This window comes from Bufo bufo, chromosome 1 (genome assembly GCF_905171765.1).
Source record: "Bufo bufo chromosome 1, aBufBuf1.1, whole genome shotgun sequence".
Lineage (NCBI taxonomy): Eukaryota > Metazoa > Chordata > Amphibia > Anura > Bufonidae > Bufo > Bufo bufo.
In genome coordinates, this window is record NC_053389.1 from 344603631 (window position 1) to 344628503 (window position 24873).

The 24873-nt window shown below is 44.2% G+C and overlaps 1 long non-coding RNA gene across 1 annotated transcript; it reads left to right on the plus strand.

Annotated features, from left to right (window-relative positions):
* The first annotated feature begins 224 nt into the window (after positions 1-224).
* On the plus strand, positions 225-20525 carry LOC120987005. The gene is made up of 3 exons (XR_005775874.1): positions 225-311; positions 5470-5472; positions 20515-20525. It is a non-coding gene; the product is annotated as an uncharacterized LOC120987005 (long non-coding RNA).
* Positions 20526-24873: the final 4348 nt, after the last annotated feature.

The window sequence follows — 24873 nt, forward strand, 5'->3', positions numbered from 1 at the left end:
TGAATGGCATATGTGCAGAGGAAAAGCCTGGGAAAGCTGAGTGACCCCCCCTCCACACATACACCTCTGCACTGTCCTCACCTACAAGTGGTCACTTACTTCATTACTGGTGGGGTTATGGCAACCAGAGGAATCAGGCGGGGTGGAGCTAACAGGCGGGAGGCGGGGCTAGCAGGCAGGAGGCGGGGATAGCAGACGGGAGACAGTTAGGAAGATAGACAGGGGCGGGGACTCTCCTTCACTGCGGGCCCCCCTTCCTCACGGACCCCATAGCAGCTGCGTGGTCTGCCTATATGGTAGGTACGCCACTGGTTATAGACCCCTGCTCTACTAAGTAGACAGGTTAATAAATTTCAGTAATTTTTCTGTTACATTCTTGGGTTGACATTTTACAATTTTGGACACGAATAAACCCCTGCTCTGCATAGGTGACAGGGAATAACATTTCTGAAATTCTTCTTTAATTGATGCGCGCCACCTCCTTTCATTCAATGCTTAAACTTTAACAAGTTGTCCCACATTTCCACTTCAATAATTTGTCCCACATTTTCGCTTTAATAACTTTTCCCACATTTGCGCTTCAGAAATTTGTCCCACATTTGCGCCTCAATAACTTTTCCCACATTTGCGCTTCAGTAATTTGTCCCACATTTGCGCCTCAATAACATTTCCCACATTTGCGCTTCAGTAATTTGTCCCACATTTGCGCCTCAATAACTTTTCCCACATTTGCGCTTCAGTAATTTGTACATTTGCACCTCAATAACATTTCCCACATTTTCGCTTGAGTAATTTGTCCCACATTTGAGCCTCAATAACTTTTCCCATATTTCCGCTCGATCGCAAAATTTTTTTTTTACATTTATCTCCCTTGGATGTGGTCTCTCTTTCTCACACTCCTTCTCTGGCGTGGAACCCTGATTTGCCGATAACCGTGATCAACATGGTAGGCTCAGAAATGAACATCGAAATTTGCAAGAGAAGATATACCGTACAAATGGATGGTGGACGTCACAGGGACGTGCGATCAGGCAGAAGTTATCTAGAGTCAACAAAGCGGCAACAGGGCCTCTCCTATCTAACGTTTACAAATCAAAAATACCGCAGTGACATTCCCTATAATTTTTTATTAATCATTCCAATAACAGGACATCTTAAGAGTCCTGTATTGTTATTTATCGTCACTACCTCCCCGAGTCAGGAGTGGGTAATTGCCGCGCGCCCCCTCCTTAACTTGGAAGCTTATGCTTCAATACTTTGTCCCACATTTCCGCTCGATTACATTTAATTTCATCCATTGACCTTCCTTGCATGTGGTATCCTTTTCTCAGGCTCCCTCTCCAGTCTGGAACCCTGATTCCCCACCACCTGTGATCACCATGGTAAGCACATAAAAGAACATCGAAAGTTGATAGAGCAGATATCAAATTGGATGGTGAACATCACGGGGACATGCAACATGGTGGTGCAGTAAGTGTGCACACGCCTACACGAACTGACTGACAGGGGTCAGCCCCTGCAACTTCTGGGTCTCCAAATTGGGCACATGGCCTGAGCTTTCCCTTTACGCCTTGGAGGTGCTGGCCTGCCCTGCAGCCAGTGTATTGTCTGAACGTGTGTTTAGCACGACTGGAGGGGGTTATCACAGGTTATATTTCCCAATGTTTTGGGGTGTACCCTAATTTAAAAAAATAAAAATAAATTTAAAACCAAAAAGCAATGTAGGCTAACTCCTCCTTCTCCACCGCCGCTTCCACCTACACCGCCACATCCACCGCCTCCTCAACCTCCTACTCCATAGGGACCTCGTCCTCCTAGATCCAGATTATAATTTCTTATTTTTACATATTTTATGTTATTTAAAGTCATTTCCCTATCCACATTTGTTTGAAGAGCACTTGCCATGCTCTTAACCACATTTTGATGCCATTTGCAGCCCTCTAGCCCTTTCCATGACATTTTTACAGCCATTTTAGTGCTCAAAAGTTCGGGTCCCCTTTGACTTCAATGGGGTCCGGGTTCGGGGTCAAGTTCAGGTCAAATTTGGTTCCCAAACTCGAACTTTTTTGTGAAGTTCGGCCGAACCCGTCGAACCCGAACATCCAGGTGTCCACTCAACTCTAATTACACCATTGGATTTATTATTATTATTTCTATCAAATACAATAGTATACAGGAAATGACATCATTTTGTGGCAATTGCTCCCCTCTCCTCCAGGTGATGACCCCATACCATGTGCTTTTATTCCCCTATATATGTTTGTCCTATTTTGCTGTATGTATATTCTCATGAGAAAGGGATTTTTCCCGAAACGCGTCGAGCTGAACCAATAAAAGACTTCCTCTTTACTTTGGAGCCCCGGTGTCATCTCTTTGGGGACCAGGAAGGCACTGTTACATCTTGCAAAGCGATCTCGGTGGGGGAGGTGAAGGTATAGGTGTCTTGAGCTTTATCCTATGCCCTCCTCCCCGGTGAAGTAAGTGTGACACTCTTTTATTACTTAATAGAGATATTTACTAAAACTCAATAGAAAATATTGGAGTTTATGTGGCGCCCCCTGGGTATTATCAGGTACTCTGAGATACTCTGCCAACCCACGAAATTTCACTTATATATCAGTCCACAAGAGGGACCTTTTTTTGGCTTGGGCAGCTGCCTAATATTCCCACTATATCTTCACATCTCTGTTTCCTCTTTTATTTCCGAACATTACTTTTATTCTCCAACACTATTTTTGTGGTTATCCTTTGGCACCTCATCTTCCATCCTCCCTCTATCTTTCCCTAAAAACCTGTGCAGTTTACTCCTTTTTTTCTTTACATCATAAATATCAGTGATGCAAAGTGATGTCATTTTTTATTAGCCGCTGGTGACAGCAGCGACATTACCTGCGCTACATCTCCTGTATAACGTTTGCGCATCATAAATATCAGTGATATTCCCTGTAATTATTTATTTGCCGTTGGTGAAGCAGCGACATTACCTGCGTTACATATCCTGTATACATTTGGGCATCCTAAATATCAGTGACATTCAGTCTAATTTATTTACACATACACTTACAAAACCTGCGCTAGTGTACGGGTGACATACTTGCAAGCATATATACCTTTTAATATGCAGAAAGAGAGCAGTAAGGGACGGGGAAGTGGCTGTGATGCTGATGGTGCATGGAGAGGCCGTGGCCCTGGGCGCGGTGAAACTGTGCCTGCTGCAAGAGCACAAGAAGCACACACTCATCCACGATACCTAGCTTCATGTCCCAGTTTGTCTCGAAGTCAGACCAGTGCGACCAGGTGGTCAGTTGGATTGCAGCAGATAATGCTTCCAGTTGGTTAAGCACCACCCTGTCTTCCACCAAGTCCAGTCTCAGTAGCCAAGAGTCTGTTCAACAGAATCTCACCCTGTTCCCCCTTCCTCCCACCATGGAGGGTCTTGCCAAACAAGTTTTCCCACACTTGGATATTCAGAGGAGCTCTTTTCATCGCCATTCCTAGATATGAGCCTCTCACCAAGCCCGCTTAAAGAGGGACATGAGGAGATCGTGTTCACCGATACCCAAACTCTTGAGCATCCACAGTCACAAGAAGATGACGGTGGGGAATGGCAATTTAGTGTTTCTCGAGGTGGATGATGATGATGAGACACAGTTGCCAATAAGTCAACGGCAATTAGTGTCTCAAGAGATTGATGATGATGATGAGACACAGTTGTCAAGTGAGGTTGTTGTTAAGTCAACAATTTTGGAGGATGACCAAAGTGAGGAAGTGGAAGAGGAGGTAGTGGACATAAAATCACTGACCCAACCTGGGAAGGTGGCAAGCCTAGCGAGTAGTGTTGAGCGAACTTCTGTTTTAAGTTCGGCGTCTAAAGTTCGGCTTCCGGTTAGCGGAGAATCCCGATATAGATTCCGAATTCCGTTGTGGTCCGTGGTAGCGGAATCAATAATGGCCGATTATTGATTCTGCTACCACGGACCACAATGGAATTCGGAATCCATATCGGGATTCTCCGCTAACCGGAAGCCAAACTTTAGACGCCGAACTTAAAACAGAAGTTCGCTCAACACTACTAGCGAGGACAGCAGTACAGAGGGGGAGGGATCCACAGCACCGCAACAGGCTGGAAGAGGCAGTGGGTGGCAAAAAGGGGAAGGCAGGCCACACCAAACAGGCCCGCAACTGTTCCCCGGATCACCCCCTTGCGGCAATCTCCCTTGAGGGGTAGGTGTTCCGCAGTCTGGCACTTTTTGGAGTAAAGTGCAGACGATAAAAGAATTGTCATTTGCAACCTGTGCCATATCAAAATTAGCAGGGGAGTGAACACTAGCAACCTCACCAACATCAGCATGATCCACCACATGGCATCAAAGCACCCTAATAGGTGGGCCGAACGCCTGGGTCCATAATCAGTGTCTGCAGGTCACACAACTGCCTCCTTTTCCCCTGTGTTACGTTATGGCTAATCCCCTGTCCAAGACACAGGCCCGGATGCCTCACACCATGCACCTGGACCTTCTCAAGCACCATCAGCTAGCACATCCACTTCTGTGTCCCAGAGCAGCATACAGATGTCCCTACCACAGGCCTTAGAATGAAAGCGCAAATACCCAGCCACCCACCCACAGGCCATTGCACTAAATTCGCACCTTTCCAAATTGCTAGCTCTGGAAATGTTGCCATTTAGGCTTGTGGACACTGAGGCTTTCCGCAGCCTGATGGTGGCAGCGGTCCCTCGTTACTCAGTCCCCAGCCACCACTATTTTTCCCATTGTGCCGTCTTCGCCTTACACCAGCATGTGTCCCGTAACATCACCCATGCCCTGACCAACGCAGTTAAAGGGAAGGTGAACTTAACGACTGAAACATGCACAAGTGTTTTTGGCCAGGGACTTTACATTTCCCTGATGGCACATTAGGTGAATGTTGTGGAGGCCGGGAGTGAGTCGTACCCTGGGATGGCACAGGTCCTACCGACTCCAAGATTTGCGGCCCTACTTCCATCAGGATTTCTGCCACCACCTACTGTACATTAGTGGCTGCAACTTCCCCTTCTCCTCCTCCACCACTTCCACCTCTGAATTATAATCTTGCAGCACCAGTCAGTCATCAGTCAGTAGCTGGAAGCAGTGTAGCACTGCAGTGGGGAAGCGACAACAGGTCGTGCTGAAACTAATATGTTTAGGTGACAAACAGCACACTGCCGCAGAGCTGTGGCAGGGTATAAGAGACTAGACCTAGCTGTGGCTCTTGCCACTCAAACTAGAACCAGGCATGGTTGTGTCTGAAAATGGCCTTAATTTGCCTGGAGCTACTGGTGAAGGTGCGCCGCGTGTGTGCCCATTTCCAAAAGTCATCTACAGTCAGGTCCATAAATATTGGGACATCAACACAATTCTAAAATTTTTGGCTCTATACACCACCACAATGGATTTGAAATTAAACAAACAAGATATGCTTTAACTGCAGACTGTCAGCTTTAATTTGAGGGTATTTACATCCAAATCAGGTGAACGGTGTAGGAATTACAACAGTTTGCATATGTGACTCCCACTTGTTAAGGGACCAAAAGTAATGGGACAATTGGCTTCTCAGCTGTTCCATGTCCAGGTGTGTGTTATTCCCTCATTATCCCAATTACAATGAGCAGATAAAAGGTCCAGAGTTCATTTCAAGTGTGCTATTTGCATTTGGAATCTGTTGCTGTCAACTCTCAAGATGAGATCCAAATAGCTGTCACTATCAGTGAAGCAAGCCATCATTAGGCTGAAAAAACAAAACAAACCCATCAGATAGATAGCAAAAACATTAGGTGTGGCCAAAACAACTGTTTGGAACATTCTTAAAAAGAAGGAACGCATGGTGGATGACTGAAGAATTCTTTCCCTGGTGAAGAAAACACCCTTCACAACAGTTGGCCAGATCAAGAACACTCTCCAGGAGGTAGGTGTATGTGTGTCAAAGTCAACAATCAAGAGAAGACTTCACCAGAGTGAATACAGAGGGTTCACCACAAGATGTAAACCCTTGGTGAGCCTCAAAAACAGGAAGGCCAGATTAGAGTTTGCCAAACGACATCTAAAAAAGCCTTCACAGTTCTGGAACAACATCCTATGGACAGATGAGACCAAGATCAACTTGTACCAGAGTGATGGGAAGAGAAGAGTATGGAGAAGGAAAGGAACTGCTCATGATCCTAAGCATGCGACCTCATCAGTGAAGCATAGTGGTGGTAGTGTCATGGCGTGGGCATGTATGGCTGCCAATGGAACTGGTTCTCTTGTATTTATTGATGATGTGACTGCTGACAAAAGCAGCAGGATGAATTCTGAAGTGTTTCGGGCAATATTATCTGCTCATATTCAGCCAAATGCTTCAGAACCCATTGGATGGCGCTTCACAGTGCAGATGGACAATGACCCAAAGCATACTGCAAAAGCAACCAAAGAGTTTTTTAAGGGAAAGAAGTGGAATGTTATGCAATGGCCAAGTCAATTACCTGACCTGAATCCGATTGAGCATGCATTTCCCTTGCTGAAGACAAAACTGAAGGGAAAATGCCCCAAAAACAAGCAGGAACTGAAGACAGTTGCAGTAGAGGCCTGGCAGGGATGAAACCCAGTGTCTGGTGATGTCTATGCGTTCCAGACTTCAGGCTGTTAAAAAGTGAAAGTTTGATTTATGATTATTCTGTCCCATTACTTTTGGTCCCTTAACAAGTGGGAGGCACATATGCAAACTGTTGTAATTCCTATACCGTTCCCTTGATTTGGATGTAAATACCTTCAAGTTAAAGCTGACAGTCTGCAGTTAAAGCACATCTTGTTTGTTTAATTTCAAATCCATTGTGGTGGTGTATAGAGCCAAAAATTTTAGAATTGTGTCGATGTCCCAATATTTATGGACCTGACTGTACATCTGCAACCAGTCTGGCAATGCTGCAGCAGCGCTTGCAATTGCCATCACACCGACTGTTGTGCGACGTGAGCAAGCGCTGGAACTCCATGTTCCACATGTTGGCCAGGCTTTGTGAGCAGCAAAGGGCAGTAGTGGAATACCAGCTGCAACATGGTCGTCGCCTTTTTAGTAGTGATGGACGAACATCTGCCGGGACGGTTCGCAAACGCGATCAAATGTTCGTACCCACAAGTTTGCGATGGGTCCCATTCATTTTAACCACGTCCCGACCGCCTAACGCAGGGATGCGTCCTGCGGGCGGCCGGGTTATTCCTCCTCGACGCATCTACACGTCATCTCGCGAGACGCGAGATTTCCTGTGAACGCATGCTCACAGGAGCGTGCGTTCACAGGATCGCAAGGTAAACGAGTTGATCTACAGCCTGCCAGCGGCGATCATTCGCTGGCAGGCTGTAGATGCAATTTTTTTAACATCAGAAAGGTATATTAGATGCTGTTTTGTTAACAGCGTCTGATATACCTGCTACCTGGTCCTCTGGTGGTCCCTTTTGCTTGGATTGGCCACCAGAGGACACAGGGAGCTCTGTAAGTAGCACCAAGCACCACACTACACTACACCCGCCCCTTGTCACTTACTAACCCCTTATTAACCCCTGATCACCCCATATAGACTCCCTGATCACCCCCCTGTAAGGCTCCATTCAGACGTCCGTATGTGTTTTGCGGATCCGCGGATCCGCAAAACACGGACACCGGCAATGTGCTTTCCGCATTTTGCGGATCCGCACATTGCCAGAACTATACAGAAAATGCATTTTCTTGTCCGTAATTGCGGACAAGAATAGGACATGTTCTATATTTTTGCGAAACGGAAGTGCGGACCCGGAAGTGCAGATCCGCAATTCCGGATCCGAGCGGGACAAAGTCTGTCCCCATAGAAATGAATGGGTCCGCAATTACGTTCTGCAAAATGCGGAACAGAATTGCGGACGTGTGAAGGGTCCCTAAGGGTCCCTTATCACCGCCAGTTAGTTAGCCACTTGTTAGGTAGTTAGCGCCCACCGCACCGCAGTCACTGATTAGCGTCATCGCAGTCGCTAATCAGCACTAGTACTATATAGTATCTGTAAAGCTGGGTTCACACGGGCGTTGCGGGAAAATGTGCGGGTGCGTTGCGGGAACACCCGCGATTATTCTGCGCGAGTGCAAAACATTGTAATGCGTTTTGCACTCGCGTGACAAAAATCGCACATGTTTGGTACCCAAACCCGAACGTCTTCACAGAAGTTCGGGCTTGGGATCGGTGTTCTGTAGATTGCTATTATTTTCCCTTATAACATGGTTATAAGGGAAAATAATAGCATTCTGAATACAGAATGCATAGTAAAACAGCGCTGGAGGGGTTAAAAAAAATAATAATAATTTAACTCACCTTAGTCCACTTGATCGCGGCCCGGCATCTCCTTCTGTCTCCTTTGTTGAATAGGACCTGTGGTGAGCATTAATTACATGAACAGGACCTTTGATGACGTCACTCCGGTCATCACATGATCCATCACCATGGTAAAAGATCATGTGACGTACCATGTGATGACCGGAGTGACGTCATCAAAGGTCCTGTTCCTGTAATTAATGCTCACCACAGGTCCTATTCAACAAAGGAGACAGAAGGAGATGTCGGGCCGCGATCAAGTGGACTAAGGCGAGTTAAATTTTATTTTATTTTTTTAACCCCTCCAGCGCTGTTTTACTATGCATTCTGTATTCAGAATGCTATTATTTTCCCTTATAACCATGTTATAAGGGAAAATAATAATGATCGGGTCTCCATCCCGATCGTCTCCTAGCAACCGTGCGTGAAAATCGCACCGCATCCGCACTTGCTTGCGGATGCTTGCGATTTTCACGCATCCCCATTCACTTCTATGGGGCCTGCGTTGCGTGAAAAACGCAGAATATAGAGCATGCTGCGATTTTCATGCAACGCATAAGTGATGCGTGAAAATCACCGCTCATGTGAACAGCCCCATAGAAATGAATAGGTCGGTATTCAGTGCGGGTGCAATGCGTTCACCCGTGTGAAAGGGGCCTAAGTGATCAAGACTGATCGCAATCAGATCTATATCATTACATTAGGGTCACCTTAGGCTCTACAAAAAACGCAGTGTTCGCCCGATCAGGCCTGATCTTGTGCGCACACTTGCGTTCAGTCCGCCCCACCGTAGTGACAGAAATGTTCTTTTTCTGATCACTGCAAAAACACCGTAAAATTGCTGCGGCGCTATAAAGATCACTTTTGAGCTTTTTGGATCTTTATTAGCGATCGCAGCTTTTTTTTTTTTTTGCACATTTTTTGGCAGAGATTTTTTCATCCACATTGATGCGAATGAAGAAATCTGTGAAATCTGTGCCCAGAGGCTGAATGGAAAAAAAAAATCTCATTACCCGTATGCTCAATATAAGGCAATAAAACGGAAGGCGCCCGTGTTGACTTCCTCAATTTGCGCCGGCAATATAAATGCCTATTCTTGTCCGCAAAGCGCGGACAAGAATAGAACATGTTATATTTCTTTAGCGGGACCGCGGAACGGAGCCACGGATGCGGACAGCACACGGAGTGCTGTCCGCATCTTTTGCGGCCCCATTGAAATGAATGGGTCCGCATCCGAGCCGCCAAAACAGCGGCTCGGATGCGGACCCAAACAACGGTCGTGTGCATGAGGCCTGAGGAGAATAGCAGAAACTCCTAATGCTGGCCATACATGTAATGATTGCGGAGACCCTCAAATGCCAGGGCAGTACAAACACCCCACAAATGACTCCCTTTTGGAAAGAAGACACCCCAAAGTATTCGATGAGGGGCATATTAAGTCCATGAAAGATTGAACTTTTTGTCACAAGTTAGCGGAAAGGGAGACTTTGTGAGAAAAAAAAAAAAAAATCAATTTCCGTTAACTTGTGCCCAAAAAAAATCTTCTATGAACTCGCCATGCCCCTCACGGAATACCTTGGGGTGTCTTTTTTCCAAAATGGGGTCACATGTGGGGTATTTATACTGCCCTGGCATTTTAGGGGCCCTAAAGCGTGAGAAGTAGTTTGGAATCCAAATGCGTAAAAAATGCCCTGTGAAATCCTAAAAGGTACTCATTGGAATTTGGGCCCCTTTGTGCACCTAGGCTGCAAAAAAGTGTCACACATGTGGTATCGCCGTACTCAGGAGAAGTAGGGCAATGTGTTTTGGGGTGTATTTTTACATATACCCATACTGTGTGTGAGAAATATCTCTGTAAATTACAACTTTTTAAATTTTTTTATACAAAGTTGTCAATTTACAGAGATATTTCTCTCACCCTGCATGGGTATATGTAAAAATACACCCCAAAACACATTGCCCTACTTCTCTTGAGTATGGCGATACCGCATGTGTTATTTACAATCGGGACATGACCTGGGTAAGGTTTATTGAATAGTTTATTTACAAATGCCTATACAGGCGTTGAACCTATCTTGCCCCAGGAGAAAATTAATACTTCACTTTTATTGTTGCTGATTAAAATCTAAACTTGTGCTCAATACCTTTAATTGAACTTAAACTATTAAACCAAAAATCAAATAAGTTAAAAATACAGTCACCACTCCACTGTAATATCTGAATAATATCTGAATATCTGAAGTCAGTGGATCAAGAGGGAGATCAGTGCACTCTCGCCCCCATCACTTAAATGGCAAAATGCTGCCAGTAGTCAGCTTACAGTGCCACTAAACACCTAATCTAAGTTGTGGGAGCGCAGAGCCGTCAACCCACTAAGACCGCAGCACACTAAGTATTGCATGTGCCGTCATGCCAATATATATATCCTATTGACAGTGGCCACTGCAAATGGACAAGGGCAGCCTATTCTCCTGAAGAAGCCAGGTTTACTGGTGAAACATGTTGGGGGGCAGACCCTGTTTTTAATCCAGTAAATCACTCCACTATTAGACAGTTAGAAGTAGTCCAGCGGGCCCACTTATCAGTGCTAGCAGTTAGACACGGCATCAAAGCTGAGCCTTGTCCGTTTGCAGTGGCCACTGTCAATAGGATATACTGTATATATGGGCATGACAGCACATGCAATACTTAGTGTGCTGCGGTCTTAGTGGGTTGACGGCTCCGCGCTCCCACAACTTAGATTAGGTGTTTAGTGGCACTGTAAGCTGACTACTGGCAGCATTTTGCCATTTAAGTGACGGGGGTGAGAGAAAGTGCACTGATCTCCCTCTTGATCCACTGACTACAGATATTATTCAGATATTACAGTGGAGTGGTGACTGTATTTTTAACTTATTTGATTTTTGGTTTAATAGTTTAAGTTCAATTAAAGGTACTGAGCACAAGTTTAGATTTTAATCAGCAACAATAAAAGTGAAGTATTAATTTTCTCCTGGGGCAAGATAGGTTCAACGCCTGTATAGGCATTTGTAAATAAACGATACCACATGTGTGACACTTTTTTGCAGCCTAGGTGCGTAAAGGGGCCGAAAGTCCAACGAGTACCTTTAGGCTTTACAGGGTTGCTCACAATTTAACCCCGCCCAAAATGCCAGAACAGTAAACACACCCCACAAATGACCCCATTTCGGAAAGTAGACACCCCAAGGTATTCACTGAGGGGCATAGTGAGTCCGTGGGAGATGTATTTTTTTTTTGCCAGAAGTTAGCAGAAATGGAAACTTTATTTATTTTTTCTCAGAAAGTGTCATTTTCTGCTAACTTGTGAAAAAAAATTAAAATCATACATGAACTCACCATGCTCCTCCGCGAATACTTTGGGGTGTCTTCTTTCTAAAATGGGGTCATTTGGGGGGTATTTATACTATCCTGGCATTCTAGCACCTCAAGAAACATGACAGGTGCTCAGAAAGTCAGAGCTGCTTCAAAATGCGGAAATTCACATTTTTGTACCATAGTTTGTAAACACTATAACTTTTGCTCAAACCAATAAATATACACTTATTGGATTTTTTTTATCAAAGACATGTAGCACAATAAATTCTAACAAACTTGTATAGAAATGTAATTATATTTGAACAATTTAACCAGAGAAAGTTAAAAATACACTTTTTTGAGAAAATTGCGGCCTATTTCGATTAATATCGGAAAAACAAAAATCTTAGCAGCAATCAAATACCACCAAAAGAAAGCTGTATTTGTGAGAAGAAAAGGAGGTACAAATCATTTGGGTGGTAAGTTGTATGACCGAGCAATAAACCGTGAAAATAGTGTAGTGCAGAATTGTAAAAAGTGGTCTGGTCATTAAGGGGGTTTAAGCTAGGGGGGCTGAGGTGGTTAATGGCAGGCGAAACTGAAAAACCTTCAGCTCATATTTGCAGCCAAGAAATAATTACTAGAAGTGCACAAATAGTCCCACAATATGGACAGTGACATACCAGATGTATTATTCGAATTTGTGATCTCCAGTTATTATTTTTTTCAATGCGAAATATCGGCAATATAATTTTTGCGTACGTGCATGCGCAAATGCACTATACAGTACCCAAATGCACTATAAAGAAAGAAAGTATATTGGTATATAACACCACGCTTCAATAAGTTTTTTTGGGGGGCGACTGGTATATCACACCAGTAGAAATTATTTGTTCCAATAACGCTTGTCCCTCTATATACCTGCAGTATCGCAGCAGAACCGCACACAACTGCCGCACAATACAAATGCACTATGATATACTTTCTAACATAGAAAGTATATTATTACATTGTACAAGGAAGGCAATCCATTATAATATACATAAAGATAAAACGCAACCTTTAATAATTTTACTATGAGGGTCCATTCACACGTCTGTAAGTGTTTTGCAGACAAGAATAGGACATGTTCTATTTTTTTGCGGAAAGCGAAGCACAGATGTGGAAGTGCGGATCCGCAAATGCGGATGCGGACAGCACATTCCGGCCCCATTGAACGTGAATGGGTCTGCACCCGTTCCGCAAAATCCCTCAAAATGAAAATAAATTAAATTATTAAAGTAAAAGGGGTTCTGCACTTTGTTTTACCTGATGATCTATCCTCGAGCACCTGATTTAGTGCCGCCGAGCACTTGTTATTGTCTACCGCATCTACAGTAAGCTTTTTGCTAAAAGGGGTTCAGCACTTTGTTTTAACTGATGATCTATCCTCGCAGCAGGCGCTCGCCCCTAATGTTTTAGAGGGTCAGCTCAGCAGCAGGCCCTCAACCATAAATTTTTTCAATGGTCAGCTCAGCAGCAGGCCCTCAACCATAATTTTTTCGATGGTCAGTTCAGCAGCAAGCCCTCAACCATAAATTTTTTGATGGTCATATTAGCATCAGGCAATCGCCCCTAATGTTTTAGATGGTCAGATCAGCAGCAGGCCCTCGCCCCTAATGTTTTAGAGAGTCAGCTCAGCAGCAGACCCTCAACCATAATTTTTTGATGGTCATCTCAGCAGCAGGCCCTCGCCCCTAATGTTTTAGATGGTCAGATCAGCAGCAGGCCCTAGCCCCTAATGTTTTAGAGGGTCACCAGCCGGCCCTTGCTCCAAATGTTTTTGAGGGTCACCATCAGGCCAGCAATCATAATTTTTCAAGGGTGTGTATGATGCACTCTTTTATGTGTAATAAATGGTGTATTGGAGTGCCGGTTCCTTGTAAGTTTTGGCAGCCCTTTCACTTTATATACAAGTAAATATACAGAAAAAAAAAATATGTTTCCTAACATAGGCTTTATGAGTCTAAGAGTCCCACTACCTGAACAATTGTACCACAATGTGAATGAGGCCCTCCTTTATGTGATATACAGATTACATTGGAGTGCCTCTTCCTTGTAATTTTTGGCAGCACTTGCACTTTATATACAAATAAATATACAGAAAGAAAAATGTTTCCTAACAATCTTTCCTTTAAAATCAATTTTATCTTTGGTTTTGTGCGCATTATTGTCAGTCTATAAAATTGCCGTACTACTCGGACAACATCGTTCCCAGCAGTGACCTGGGAGTCCAAGATGCATCCAGACATCCTCCCCATGCTGTTCCCGAACCATTTCAGTGGTGTTTCCATCAATTTCTGACCTTTTCATATGAACCAGACACCCTCCCCTCTTCAGAGCAGGGGGTGCCTGGTTTAATGCTTGGGTTCTCCCATTGACTTCCATTGTGCTCGGGTGCTCGGTATCAACACTATTTAGAACATATAACTGCACCACTGAACGGTAAATAAATTTTTCTTTTTTCCACTTATGCACTCCACAAAAGGGCTTTAGAACATAAAACTGCACTGCTGAACAGCAAATAGGCCCTTATTTTTTCCCCTTATATATGACACAAAAGGCTTTAGTACATTTAACTGCACCGCTGAACGGCAAATATATTTAGCTTTTGCACTAATACACGACAAAAAGGGTTTTAGAACATATAATTGCACCACTGAACGGCAAATAGGCCCTTATTTTTTTCCACTTATACATGACACAAAAGGCTTTAGAATATATAACTGCACCGCTGAATAGTAAATATATCTTTCTTTTTCCACTAATACACGACAAAAAGGGCTTTAGAAAATATAACTGCACCGCTGAACAGCAAATACATTTTTTTTGTGCCACTAATATACGCCAAAATGGGCTGTAATTTTCCCACTTCACCACACAACGGCTAATAAGCCCTTTTTCCCACTAAAACAAGCAAAAAAATGATTTAGAACTTATAACTCCACCGCACAAGGGCAAATAATATTTCCTTGTAATAAACCCTGTTAAATGCTGTATCAAACAGCACTTGCACCCCAATAAACAAGAACGGTTTGCTGGATTACAGAGCTATATAATGGCAATTTGGTCAGTGCAGCAAGGTATAATAGGATTGTTCCTATTACCCAGGCTGTAACTTCCCCTACTGAACCCTGTTCTACATAAATACTGTGGAATAAGTCCTATCCTTTCCCTACACTTTGTAAATACATTTTTAGCACAATGAAGTCTTTCCTAGCACTGTCCCTAGTGCCTGCTGACATCTCTGCCTGCGCTAAGTACACTGGAAAATGGCAAAATCCAAGATGGCTGAGGCTATTTATAGGGCTGTGACATCACAGCGCTGGCTGCTGATTGGCTGCATGCATGGCATTATGGGTGATCCCGCCTTCCCAGAGTTTATTTCTCCATGTCCTCACACGTGCAGTAGCCATTTTAGGAAAAAATGTGATTCGTTACCACGAAGCGTAAGGAAATTCGGATTCGGTGCGATTCGAAATTTTGCTGAAATTTGGATCAAATTCCACTTCGTCAACTTCGATTCGCTCATCTCTAGCTACCACTGTTAACGCTACGCATCCGCCACTACAACTACTACTAGTAATACCTATAGATAGATGATCTACTGCCTTGCATGTTACATGCTATGCTGCCTTTTCTGCTCAGGGCCAGGGCCGAGAACAGCCTTCATCAGGCTGTTCTTGGAACTGCCTGCTCCCGGTGACCGCATGTGTTTCAGAGCGGCTCGCGGCGCAGGCACAGGTAAGGACTTACCTCTGCATCGCCGGGCTTGGGAATAAAGATGGCAGATCGCATGTGTTCGTCGGCTAACACTGCGAACTGGCCATCACTGCAGCTCACAGCCAAAATGAACCAGGAGCTACCAGAAGTGTGTTTAAAACAACAGTTCAGGGAACCCTACTGCATATGGGGCTGCAAAGAAGACAGATGGTCACTGCACCTTTGCTAACAAAGTTGCATCAGAATCAGGATTTGGGCCTCCCTGGATTGGCAAAGGGTTAACTTCTTCAGTGAGTCACATTTCCAACATCAGAGAATAAACATCCTGTAACCATTGCTAGAAGAATTGAATGGAAGAAGAAAGTTGGTGGTGGCAGCCCTATGGTCTGGGGAATATTTTTATGGCATTCTCTGGGCCCACTCATTCATGAGGATGGCGCTTTTAACTGATTTAGGTAGTAATCCATCCTTGCAGATACAACAATATATGCTGACTGTCTTTCCTGGGGTGGATGGGATCTTCCACCAAAACAATACAACATGTCACATAGCTATAAATGCTAGAAATGTCGGTCATTGGTTGGAAAAGCACTAACCTGACCCCCTAATTTCCCATACTTGAACCCAACTGAGCATCTGTGGGGCCACCTCGAACGTCTTGTTTGCTCTATGGATGCCTCCCCAACGCACTCTCAAGCTGTGGGATGCGCTGCAATCAGCATGGTTCCAGATATCTGTGACAATTTTTTGAGTCATTCCCAGCCAATTTAGCTTCTGTTGCAATAGATAGATATATAGATAAGGTACAAAAATCTGTATAGCTAAATATATATTTAATTACATATTACATCCTTCAATGATTGCTCAGACAATCCATGCAATTGTAGGAAACAGGCCATTCCCAGGTCATTACAGAGAGCCTTATACCTAATCAGGGCACTACAGGAGACATTATATCTACTAGGGGCACTTCAGAGGGGCATTGTACTTACTGGGGGCACTATGGGGTTATTATAACTACTGGGGACACTACAGGGTGCATTATACCTATTGGATGCAATATAGGGGGAATTATAACTACTGGGGCACCAAGAGGCATTATACCTACGAGTTACTACAGGGGGCGTTATAGTTTATAAGGGCACTACAGGGGGCATAACATGACAAGGGGAGTAGCACTGGATTTATGCATTCTGCCCACAACAAGGCAGACCTAATCCAAAACCATAGCTATTCTCCATCAGCTGATCCCCAGAGGCGAGGGGTGTTGGACATCTGCTGATAATGCACTAGAAGAGAAGCCTTATATAACTCCCTACAAAACAGTAATAAGGTACTGTGCATTAAACCTGTTCAAACTGAATTAATCTGCACAGAGACAGCTAAATACTGTAGTTATATTTGTTTTTTCTGTCCTTCTATCGAGAGGAAGTTAGCAATAATAGCCTCTGCAGGTATCCTTCCTAAAATTTTCTAATTAGAAACAGCACTTAACAGAGGAGGGAAATAATTGCATTGTTTTTAATTAAATATTTCCCTAGTTAATCCACAGTTACAATGACATACTCTTTCATTTTACTTGTGTTTTAACATAGTAAACTTGGATGATTTCTTTTGGTTTTGTATTTTTGTCAAGATTTAAACTACAGATGTATTTATTTGAAACTTAAGCCCCTATTAAACTTCTCAGTTGAGCAGACGATTGTCAGGAAGGAAGCATTCTTTTTCAACACTCACATGTAGCAATCTACTCCACAGTATGGGGAGGAACGATCGCTAATGCCATCGCTAATCCCAACACAGGATCATTGTTTGTCGGTAACAGAGGGCTGTATAGATGGCACAATCTGCTGCCGGAAAATGATGATTAACCACTTCCTGACTGCCCATTGACTATAAACTTCCTTGGGCAGTCAGTTTATCTCTGATTGGACATTCTGGAACATCCATTCAGAGATCGCAGCTGCACACTAATCGTGCAGCTGCCGAGCGGGGGCCCCGCTATCAGTGACAGCAAGGCACCCCAGAGAGAAGGCAAGGACCATTTCTGGGTGTCCCTGCCTTCTAGATCGCTGTATACACAGCGCTCAATGAGCTCTGTGTATACAGATCAGGAAGAGCTATGCCGCTTCCTGTCCCGGCCCCGTGGTCATGTGATCGCCGGTCCTGGATGAGTGCAGGAGCTGTCGGGTCTTCCATAGACCTCAATAAGCCCTGCACTGAGGCTGTACAGTATCTCTGGGGGGGGGGGGTTTCCACTGTAACTTGGGCTACTATGTCAGCCACAGTTACAGGAGAAATCAATAGTTAAAAAAAAAAACACAAAAAAACATGAAGTTAAATGTCCCCCACAGGTATTGTATGACCTTATGGGGGACACAAAGTGTAAAATAAAAAAATAACATTTTTTGAAAAAAATATATAAAGTTTTACATTTAAAACAAAAAAAAAAAAGAATCCGTTATTTAAAAAATGTAAAGAAAATAGAAGGAGAAAATATAAAATAGGCATATTTGGTATCACCATGTCTCCAACAATCGGCTCCATAATACCATATGATCTACCCCATCAGGTAAACGCCGTAAAAAATAAATAAACATTGCACCAAGAAACATAATGTTAATCAATCAAAAAGTCATATGTACCCCAAAATGGTAGCAATACAATCATCACCTCATCCTGCAAAAAATAAACCCCCACACAAGACCATAGCCAAAAAAATAAATAAAAATATGGCTCTATGAAAATTGCAATGCAAAAACATATTTTTTTTCCCTAAAAATGCTTTTATTGTGAAAAAATGTAAAAAAAATAAAATAAAATGAATAGACATATTGGCTCTACAAAAATATCACATGATCTACCCAATTAAGTGAACGGCGTAAAAAAAACAAATAAAAATTATGCCAAAACAGTCACCTCACAAAAAACATAATATCAATCAATCAAAAAGTCGTATGTACCACAAAATGGTAGCGATAAAAATGTTTTTATTGTGTAAAACATAAAAAAAATAGACATATTAGGAATTGTTGCATCCGCCATGACCAGATCTGTAAAAATATCACATGATCTACCCCATCAAGTGAACGGTGTAAAAAAAAATAATAATTGAAAAATGACACTAAAAATGAGATAAAATGCAACCAGAAAGCCAAATGTACTCCAGAATGGTGCCAAGAAAAACTACCGCTTGTCTCGCACAAAATATGCCCTCACACAGCTCATTTACCTGTTAAGGACACAGGGCATACCTGTACGCCCTTATGTCCCGGTACTTAAGGACACAGGGCGTACAGGTACATCCTGTGTAGTTCCGATTACCGCCGCACGGCGGCCGGTGATCGGAACTGGGTGCCTGCTGAAATCAATCTCAGGCACCCTGGGTCAATGCCAAGGGGGGTCCTGTGACCCCCCGTATCGGCAATTGCTGCAAACCGCAGGTCAATTCAGACCTGCGGTTTGCAGCGCTTTCGGAAGTTTTTGATTAGAAACTTCAAAATACCTTTATTTTATATTTAACCCCCTACTGCCCTCTTTGTTATGTGCTGGCAGGCGCAGCGGGGGGGTGCGGGCGGTGCGGCAGTGCAGACGGGAGGGTGGTCAGTGCTGGGTGGTGGGTAGGCGCGCGATCTTCCGCCCGCCCCCTCTCTCAGGATGGCCGAGAGGTTTTAGCAGAGTGCCAGCACATTGCTAACACTCTGCTTGAAACGACTAACATCTGTGCTGGCACAGATGTCAGCCGTTTAACCCCTTCCATGCCGAGGTCCGTATGGAAGAGGTTAACAAGGAGGGAGCTCCCTCCCTCTCACATCGGGGGCTGCTGCGCCTTTTCAGCCCCCGATGGGAGAGGGAGGGGGCCCCTCTCCCTCCCCATCACCCGCAGCTCTGTTTTGGCAGCAAGTGATGGTTACCATGGCAACCGGGTGCCTTCACAGGCTTCCTGCTGTCCATGGTGCTGATCAGACTTCTGCTAAAGGCAGAAGTCTGTATCAGACTTTCTAAAGTGAAAATACAGTACAGTACACTATATAGTGTACTGTACTGTATTATACAGACATCAGATCCACACTGATTTATCACTGATTAAAAATTAAAAAAATTAAATTCCCTACCTGATCTATAAAACGGTTATGTTACTTTCCCCGCATGGTGAACGCCATAAAAAATAAAAACTATGATAAAATTTAAATTTTGCCCACCTTACTTCCCAAAAACGGTAATAAAAGTGATCAAAAAAGTTGTATGTAGCCAAAATGGTACCAAACTGTCACCTCATCCCGCAAAAAAATGAGCCCCTACATGAGACAATGGCCTAAAAACTTAAAATATGGCTCTCAGACTAAAACATGATTTTTTGGTTTCAAAAATGCATTTTTATGTTAAAGGTAAAAAAAAAAAAAAAGACATATTAGGTATCGCCGCGTCCGTAAAAATATTCTCTATAAAAATACCACATGACCTAAACCCTGAGGTGAACACAGTAAAAAAAAAGTGTCACAAGTGTCACTTACATCACAAAAAGTGTAATAGCAAGTGATCAAAAAGTCATATGCCCCCCACAATAGTGCCAATCTAACAGTCATCTCATCCCACAAAAATGATACCCTACCTAAGACAATCGCCCAAAAACTGAAAAAACTATGACTCTCAGACTATGGAGACACTAAAACATGATTTATTTATTTTTGTTTTAAAAATGATGTTATTGTGTAAAACTTAAAAAATAAAAGAAAGTATACTTATTTGGTATCGCCAGTCCGTAACGATCGGCTCTATAAAATTATCATATGACATAACCCCTCAGGTGAACACTGTAAAAAAATACAAATAAAAACTGTGCTAAAAAAACATTTGTTTTGTCACCTTACTGTCATGCCCCAATCTGACGATGTGAGGAGGTCGGCCAGGATTTCAGCACGAGTTTAGTGTTTGTTTTGGAGCCGTGCTGGATCCGCCTCTCATCAGGTGCACTGGGTGGGGTCATTAGTTTAAAGGGCTCACCAGCCCAGTGCTCTGAGCAGATTATACAAATCATTGTGGTCTTGGAAGCTAGGAAGGAAGGTTCTCTGTCTGTTCCAGCTCAGAGAGATAAGTGTGATTTCTGGTTTAGTTATTTTGTGTCATCTTTTCCATCCAGGTTCTGTGCGAGCAGGCTGCTCCTATTTCCCCTTTTCACCATCTCAGGGAAGTTAGGGTTTTGTCAGCCCAGGCACGGGGACACCTCACACCTACCTTAAAGGTCTGCAGGTGGGCTGAGCACTGCAGGGAAAGAGGTCAGGGATTAGCTAGGAGGTGACCCTTCCCCTGTCTCTCGCCCAGAGCCTGGTTGGTAGGTTTTCTGTTATTCTGAGTGCACGTCTGCCGTGACATTATAATCCGCCATATTGTGACTGCCATCACTCAGTGGTTTTGTGATGGCGTCAATTGATGCACTGGTTGACCGCATGCAGGGTTTATCCCTAGAGGTTGCGGATCTGCGTAGTTCGGTCACACAGTGTCAGGAGGTTTTTGGCATCAGGTACAGGTCAAATTGGTGGGGAGCCTAAAGTCGCTCTTCCCGAGAAATTTACAGGGGGTATGGATGATTTTTTCCGTTTTAAAGAGTCATGTAAATTGTATTTTCGACTGCGTCCATTTTCGTCAGGTAATGAAGATCAGAGGGTTGGTATCATCATGTCTCTGCTTAAAGGGGACGCTCAATCCTGGGCTTTTTCTCTGCCGCCCGGTTCTCTGGCCCTCCGGTCGGTGGAGGAATTTTTCAAAGCCCTGGGATTGATTTATGATGATCCGGATCGGGTCTCAATGGCAGAATAGATATTGCGTAACTTACTACAGGGTAAACGTACTGCAGAAGTTTACTGTATAGAGTTTAGGAGATGGGCTACTGAGTCGGGGTGGAACGACCCAGCGTTACGTAGTCAGTTTTGTCAGGGGTTGTCTGAAAGGTTGAAAGATGCCCTGGCTTTTCATGAGTACCCGGATACTCTGGAGAATGCTATGTCTTTGGCTATACGGTTGGATAGACGTATCAGAGAGAGGTGTAAGGGTCCCTATGTGCAAGGGATCCTTCCTGCGTGTGGTTTTGTCTCACCTGCTGCCCAGGGTGATATTACTTATAACTCTGGGGTAGGGGAGGAACCCATGCAGTTAGGTCAGATATCTTGCCATTCTGATAGTAGAGACTTTAGGAAAGTGCACAATCTATGTTACTACTGTGGAAAGAGGGGTCATTTTATTTTTTTTGTCCTTATGTTAAACCACAGGTGGAAGAGAAAAAGAAAAAAGAAAAAAAAACTTCCCTCACACTTGGTAGTATGAATGGGGTGGTGGAGCAGACAGATATGCAAGCTCCCTGCAGTTCCCATTTTCTCCTTCCAGCTATGGTGGCGCTAGAGTCAAAAAATGTGTTTGTTGATGTATTCCTTGATTGTGGTGCTGGGGTAAACTTAATTGGCTTTCTTTTCCTTCAAAACCTAGGACTAAGTACTTGCACTTTGGAGAATGAGATTCGTGTTTTTGCAATTGATTATTCCCCTCTTTCTCAAAGGAGCCTTACTCACATTGTTCATGGTATTCATTTAAGGGTGGGTGATTCACATGCTGAAATTATTTCTTGTTTTGTCATGAAGGATTTGCCAGTTCCTTTAGTTTTGGGGTTGCCATGGTTGTCTAGACATAACCCAATTATAGACTGGCAGGCGAGACAAATCATTGGTTGGAGTGAGTTTTGTTCGGATAATTGTCTTGGCATATCCATCTCTGGTGTGTCCATTACGGCTTTACCTCAGTATCTATCGGATTTTGCGGATGTCTTTTCGGAGGGTTGGGCTCAGGAATTGCTCCCTCATCGAGACTATGATTGTCCAGTTAATTTCATTCCGGGGGCTAAGTTGCCAAAGTTTCGGCTTTACAACCTCTCTCAATCCGAAAGAGAGGTCATGCGAAAGTATGTCGCCGAGAGTTTGACAAAGGGTCATATTAGACCATCTAAGTCTCCAGTGGCAGTAGGTTTGTTCTTTGTAAAGAAAAAGGATGGATCACTGAGACAGTGTTTGGATTTACGGGAATTGAACCGTATTACAGTCCGGGATCCATATCCCCTTCCTTTGATCTCTGATCTTTTTGATCAGATTGTTGGAGCCAAGGTGTTCTCCAAGTTGGATTTGAGGGGGGCCTACAATCTGATCAGAATCAAGGAAGGGGATGAGTGGAAAATGGCCTTCAGTATGCACGAGGGTCATTTTGAGAACCTGGTGATGCCTTTTGGGTTGACAAACGCGCCAGCAGTATTTCAGCGATTCGACAATGACATTTTTCATCACTTGGTGGGGAGGTTCGTAGTAGTTTACCGTGATGACATTTTGATTTATTCTCCTGATTTGAAGACCCATCAGGATCATGTGAGACAGGTTTTGACGATCCTTCGGGAGAATAAGTTGTATGCCAAATTAGAAAAATGTTTGTTTGCGGTGCAAGAGCTTCCGTTCTTGGGATACATGCTTTCTGATTCCGGTTTTCGTATGGACCCCGAAAAGGTCCGGGCAGTTCTGGAGTGGGACCGACCAGAGAATCAGAAAGCTTTGATGCGGTTCTTGGGGTTTACGAATTATTATAGAAAATTTATTTCGAATTATTCTACCATAGTAAAACCGCTTACTAATATGACCAAGAAGGGCGCCGATGTCTCTGTCTGGTCGGATGAGGCATTGCAGGCCTTTTTCGGCTATTAAGGAGCGTTTTGCGTCTGCTCCCATTCTGGTGCAGCCGGATGTGTCTCAACCATTCGTAGTGGAGGTTGATGCATCAGAGGAGGGGTCGGGGCGGTGCTGTCTCAGGGTTCATCTCCTGGCAAGTGGGTCCCGTGCGCCTTCTTCTCCAAGAAGCTCTCGGTCGCCGAGAGGAATTATGATGTTGGAGATAGAGAGTTGATGGCTATCAAGTTGGCCTTTGAGGAATGGCGTCACTGGTTAGAGGGGGCATCTCACCCCGTTACGGTGTATACTGACCATAAGAATTTGGCTTACCTGCAATCTGCCAAGCGTCTGAACCCTAGGCAGGCCAGATGGTCACTGTTTTTTACCAGGTTCAATTTTGTGGTTACCTTTCGCCCAGGGGTCAAGAATGTCAAGGCAGATGCCTTGTCTCGCAGCTTTCCTGGGGGAGGTGATTCAGAAGATCCTGCTCCGATTTTGGGGGATGGGGTGGTGGTCTCTGCTCTGTACCCTGAATTGGAGATGGAGGTGTTGGGAGCCCAGGAGGGGGCTCCTGGTTCTTGTCCCCCAGGGAGGTTGTTTGTTCCTGAGGGCCTACGTTACAAGGTTTTCAAGGAACATCACGATACTGTTCTCGCTGGACATCCTGGTGGTAAGTCCACCTGTGATCTAGTATCCCGGAGGTTCTGGTGGCCAGGGTTATGTGAGAGCATTGAGAATTACATGACAGCTTGTGAAACCTGCGCTCGGTCAAAGGTTGCTCATACTCGACCGCCTGGTTCGCTTCTTCCATTGTCTATTCCGTCTCGTCCTTGGACGCATTTGTCTATGGACTTTATTACGGATCTGCCGAGTTCCTCCGGGAGAACAGTGATTTTGGTGGTAGTTGACAGTTTCAGTAAAATGGCTCACTTTATACCACTAACTAATCTGCCTAATGCTAAGACTCTTGCGCAGATTTTTGTGGATAATATTGTGAAATTGAATGGTATTCCTTCAGACGTGGTCTCTGATAGGGGCACGCAGTTTGTCTCCAGGTTTTAGAGGGCGTTCTGCTCTCGGCTTGGCATTCAACTTTCATTCTCTTCGGCTTTTCATCCGCAGTCGAATGGTCAGACGGAGCGTACTAATCAAAACCTGGAGACCTACTTGAGGTGCTTTGTGGCTGAGAATCAGGAGGACTGGTCCTCATTCTTGTCCTTAGCAGAATTTGCGTTGAATAACCGTAGGCAGGAGTCCACGGGTAAGTCGCCATTTTTTGGCGCATACGGTTCCATCCTCAGTTTGGTACCTTTTCTGGGTCTGGTTCCTCTGCGATGCCAGAGGAGGAGAGATTCTCTTCTGCCTTATCCTCCATCTGGCGGAGGATTCAAGGGAATTTGGAGAGGATGGGTGAGAGGTATAAACGAATGGCTGACAGGAGACGTGTGACTGGTCCGGACCTGTGGGTGGGTGATCTGGTGTGGTTGTCCACTAAGAATATCAAATTGAGAGGGCCATCTTGGAAACTGGGTCCCAGATTTATTGGTCTATATAAAATTTCTGCGGTAATCAATCCTGTGGCGTTTCGGCTGAATCTTCCGCAGACTTGGAGGATCTATGATGTGTTCCACAGGTCTTTACTAAAAAAAATATGTGAGACCGGTGGAACCATCGCCATTGCCTCCTCCTCCTGTTCTGGTCGAGGGAAACTTGGAGTTTGAGCTCTCCAGGATTCTCGACTCGAGAGTT